Source organism: Asparagus officinalis, chromosome 7 (genome assembly GCF_001876935.1).
Source record: "Asparagus officinalis chromosome 7, Aspof.V1, whole genome shotgun sequence".
Taxonomy (NCBI): Eukaryota; Viridiplantae; Streptophyta; class Magnoliopsida; order Asparagales; family Asparagaceae; genus Asparagus; species Asparagus officinalis.
The window spans coordinates 45,979,145-45,984,659 of NC_033800.1; the positions used below are offsets into that span (position 1 = coordinate 45,979,145).

The following is a 5,515-nucleotide window of genomic DNA, read 5'->3' on the forward strand; positions in this document are numbered from 1 at the left end:
AAAGAGACCAAAACAAACAGCAAACAATATCAACTTTTTTTAAGTGTCCTGCATTTTGTTTAATTGCTGATACCCCTTACTCTCATGTTGTTTAATTGCTGATGTCCCTCCTCAAACAAGGCAACAGGATAAAGGCGAGAAGGCGGTTTCTTTTCTGAAAATCATACCAGATGAACACCCTAAGTCCTCAATTAGCATACAACTGTAAATGAAATGGTATAACTTTGGACTAAGATGCTCTACTAAAATGCTATTTATCCATGGACCATTCATAATCGAATGGATATTAAAAACATCAGGTACACAATATGAGACGTCACGTTAAAATCATATCGATTAACAAAAAAGTATGTTGTTTCAAGTTGGATATTAAAAACATCAGGTACACAATATGAGACGTCACGTTAAAATCATATCGATTAACAAAAAAGTATGTTGTTTCAAGTTGCACATGTGACAAATATTACATGGATGCTTCCCAAACAATGAATTTAGGATTGAGAATTCTAGATTTGAAATTATCTCAAATGATCTCTTCTCTTTTGAACTTGATCTAGAATCACCCACTGTTTCCATCGCTCAAAGAGAAGTGATTAACTAGTAATAAATGAAAAGAATCACATAAGTACTAGATACACGTTAAAATCAGCTAGTCTTTCTTAAATCCATTTTCACCAAAATCCCAAGGCTTCATGTAACTTTAGCGTTTTAATCAAATATGAGCATTTCATACAATTGTAGTGTTTCTGTCAGTTGCAAACATTTGTTTTAACATAACTAATAAATGCAGCTGCAGTTAATAAGTACTTTTTACTGTGCATGTGGAAAAAACTAAAAACCCAAATAAACACCGGCAAACAAGATGAAATTTTGAAATTTTAAAACTGAACTTACTATATCATGCAACACTTGTTATAATGCAAATGGATATTCTGCAGTGATAGTGAAGAAATATTTCATCACAAACCTGGGATCCAACTTTGCAAGCCTCAAGATAATATCTAACTGCTCAACATCACGTAAATCAACAGGAAGCAGCTTATAATGATCGCTCAGAAAATCCAGCTTCACCTTCCAAAGCTCCTCAAGTATAAAAATTATTAAAAAAAACCTTAGCCATATCATCCTTTTCTTTTTCTTCTTCTGCGTGAATAAATTACAAGTTGGAGTAAAGAGGTGAACTCCTGCAAGAGCCCATGTTTTCCTTTTTCCCCGTGACAACATGTACAACAGAGCCCTGATCGAGAAAATTTACTTGAGAAGTGTAAACAAGTAGAGAAAAAGCTTGCAGTACTTTACTTTAAATGTGTAATTACTTTCACATTAGTAGTGAAAGTAAAGAAATTTATGAACACAACATTACATGAGTGGAAGGATTAACAAAAACATGAATGAAACTAGCAACAGTTTATATGCTTCATTGCTTTAAGGATCTGTTGTGTGTCATTATGTGTCATGTTTCGTGCTTATATGCTTCATTGCCCGTGAAAAATATTTCGGCACACAGTTTGCCTCTCAGGACATCCAACCAAACAAATTAACCCAACATCTTTACATACTACGTGTATCCATATTCCATAAACCAAGTCAAGTTTCACACCAGGTGTACCAAGAGCACAGTTTGTGTCTAATAGAAACAGAACCAACAAACTCAAAAAGGTATGAAGTGCGGTCTAGCAAAACCCGGATATACGACCTAGACCCAAACTGATCCTCGAACCCAACAAAATCAATTCAGGGCACAATTTCTCACTCTGGCTGTCAGTGAATTAGCAGATAATGCATGACTAATACAAGTTTGTTGTAAAATACTGAGGACAGAGTTCTCAAAGCACTGCAAAAACGCTAAAAGCAAAATACCAAAAAAAAAACGTTACTGAAAAGAGTTTGTTGTAAAAGACTCACGCTAACTTCAACACGGTGATCGTTTTCACTAGCTTGTTTAAGCTTTGCTGATGTATATTTCACTAGCTGTCCAATATGTAATCTCGTCTTGTGCCTGCGAGAAATGGTCAATGTTAGAACATGGCACACAAAAGGCCATCAATTCTACTGCGAGATAAACTGATCTAGCAAGCTACTGCTAGATCAGTTTCCCTAATAGAAAGGAAGACTAATTTCAACCCTATGGGGTTGTATCCAACGAAGAATGCTACAGTTCGGGGAGGAAGAAATGGGAAGAATAACATTGGCTTACAACGAATGCCAGTGTAAGCTGCTTTCGAAAACGAAAGCGCCCAATTAATGGATCAGCCCCCGCGCGTCTTCGAGCGCGGAAGGAAAGAAATTGGCCACCCTGAATTCATCGCGTTGGAAACCTTGTTTTGCGCCTTTCAGGCAAACAGTTTCCCTAATAGAAAGGGGAAGAAACTGTAGAAATCAGAAATAAAAGGAACGAGGTACCTGAGAGTCCAAAGGAGAGTGAGATCGGAGACGGATTAGCTGCGAGCTCGACGACCTATATCGGAGATGAGATCGGAGACGAGACCAACAGCTCGACGAATAGATTAGTTACAAGATCGACGACGAAATCAGAGTTGAGATCGGAGACGATGAGATCGAAAAACGGCGAAGAGATTAGCGACGAGTTCAGCGATGAGATCGACGAATTTCGGCCATGGCGATCTCCCAGAGCGAACGAAGAGGGAGATATTTTTATTTTAGAAAGGGGTGATGATTTGAGAGAGAGAGAAAGAGGGATATTTGGTAAAGCGGTGAGAAAAAAAGAGATTTAGTTTCAGTGTTAAAAAAGAGATTTAGTTTCAATGTTAAGCACAAACCAGCCTATAAAATCGGCCCAAATCAAAATTATTGGGCCTAGCGAAGCGGTTTTTGTAAACTGTTGTCAAAGCATTGCAAAACCGCCCCCATAGATACCTAACGCAACGGTCATAAGCGTTGCACTAGAACTGTTGCGTTAGAGCAAATATGTGGTAGTGTTATGTGGCTCCGCGACTATGCTTCATACTATCTTACTTCACTATCGACATTTCGGGCCTACAATTTCTTTATAGCTCGATATATACTTCCGTATTTTTTTTGAAGTACAAATAGGGCAAGACGCTCTATCATTGTATAAAATAGGAAGTTAAATGTATTTACATATATTTATATCTAGTTGTGATTTAACGATAGATCCTAAATTGGTAGAGGAGCGGACCTATGTCGTTACTCTACACAATAGAGGAACAAAGTAAAATCACATATAAATATACAAAAGAATATACAATAATGCGAATAGTTTACCACCCACAACCTATAAGTATAGCACACCAAAAACTTGTTAGTAAGTTCGCTAGGGGACACTCACAAGTAAAAAATAAGGTTTCCTAGACGGAAAATTCCGTCTAGGATACCTAGAATTCCGTCTAGAATGCGTATTCTAGACGGAATTCCGTCTAGAATACGCGTCTAGTATGTTTCCGTCTAGGATGTAGTATTCTAGACGGAAATTCCGTCTAGAATACATTCTAGACGGAATATTCTAGACGGAATTCAAAACAGTCTAGAATACATCATAGACGGAATATTCTAGACGGAATTTCCGTCTAGAATATTTCATCCTAGACGGAAAAAATTTCCGTCTAGGATGAGTATTCTAGACGGAAATTTCTAGAATAATACATCCTAGACGGAAAAAATTTCCGTCTAGGATGAGTATTCTAGACGGAAATTCCGTCTAGAATACTCATTCTAGACGGAAATTGATGATTTTAATTTTTTTTATTTTTTTTATTTTTAAATTATCCTAGACGGAATTTGAGCATCCTAGACGGAATTTCCGTCTAGGATGCTATGCTACAGTAGTTTTTTTTTTGAAATTCTACTTTGAGTGCATGTACACAATATTTAACAAAAAAAAATTAATATTCATATCCAACACAATCTAATTATATTCCAATATCAAATCCTATTATATTCAAATAATACATTCACCAAAATAGTAGAGAGATACATAAATTGTTTACAAACTTTTACATAAATTATTTACAATGGCTATGACACTGCAGAAGCTTCTTCAACTCCTTCCCTATACATTTACTCAAGCCCTCTTCTTCTCCTTCTTCACCTTCTTCCTCATCATCCTGAGTGTAACATAAGGACACAAGCAATGCATCAATATATGTACAAACTGATCCATAAGGACACAAGCAATGCATATATATAAAAGAGATACCAATAGTTGAGGACTAATTAGAACAAGCAAAAGCCACTAAACCAAGTACTATAGGTATATAAATTATTTCCAGGAAGTAGCCAATTAAAGAATGCTGAATTCATGTAATCATTATCTTTTAGTCTGTGATTACTAACTACTGACATGCCTCACGTAGATTGGTTAAATTTAGTAAACTAATTCTAGTGCAATGCAAAAAGAGAGTTATCAAAGGGATTTACTTGAAGCTAAGAGATCTTCATAACCTGGTAAATCTTCCTTCATATTGCTTGATTTATTATTTGCTTGTTCCGTTCTGTTGACATGTGTTCAGTTAGTAAAACAATCAATAATAGTATGCACATAAATATACCTACACCTGATTATATGTAACATCTTGCGTTGCTTAATCAAGAATAAATATCAAATACACACCCATGCATAAGTTATACATGTGTGTATTGTCTGCTTCAGTGTAACCAAAGGGTGGATATCTCCACCTTTTTAGTCAACAAAAGGAAGGAGATAAGAACAGATAAACCAGAATAAGTTACGTTCCAGTCCTTCCAATTTCTCTTTAGTACAATTATTGCCTGAAAAGGAACTTTTCTTTTAAATTGTCATAAAAGTATGATCCAAAGAACAGATAAACCAGAATGATGAAAACCCTATTATCAGAAACATGGAATTTACCTTCATGTAAATTTCTCTTCAAAGAAACACCATTTTGTAAATTCTCTTTGCTAGCAGCCTAGCACTCTGCCTTGAGAGAGGATTAGCTTTATATGGCAATTCAATGCCTGCGAATATGATAATAAATGCAAGCAAATTATCAAACAGATCTTCTTTTCATAAAAGAAAAAAAACACAGTAGATCAAATAGATAACCTGAAGAAAAATTCTTGTTACGACATGTGTCAACTTGAGACCCTTGTCTGTTCTCATCAGCATTGTGATCTGAACTAAGGGAACCGTCATTAGTAAAAGTATTACTACAGTGAATTAAGGCCATTATAACACATATTAGCCAAAAGAGCAAAGCACATATGCAAATTGAAGGGTGATCACTATAACCTGCTATAGATTGACGGCCTTGCTCCCGAACACTAAAAAACATAGCATCAATTAGATTATATTATAATTACTAGCGCAGTGAAATCAAGTCCAACTTCTGACCACCTAATTGATTAGATTTAATTACATGAGTTGAAATAAACTCTGGTAATACCAAGCAGAAGTTGGGAACTTGAGATACTTAGGACGATTGCATCAGTTAGATTTAACAATGGTGCACAATGTAATCAAATTAGGCGATATTATTATACTAACAATTGTTTAAGAATAAGCTGAAATTTAACT

At 35.6% G+C, this 5,515-nt stretch overlaps 1 long non-coding RNA gene across 1 annotated transcript; it reads right to left on the reverse strand.

The window, feature by feature from the left end:
- Positions 517-2,650, reverse strand: LOC109851065. The gene is made up of 4 exons (XR_002249661.1): positions 2,404-2,650; positions 1,906-1,999; positions 968-1,237; positions 517-597 (listed from the first exon to the last, which is right to left on the reverse strand). It is a non-coding gene; the product is annotated as an uncharacterized LOC109851065 (long non-coding RNA).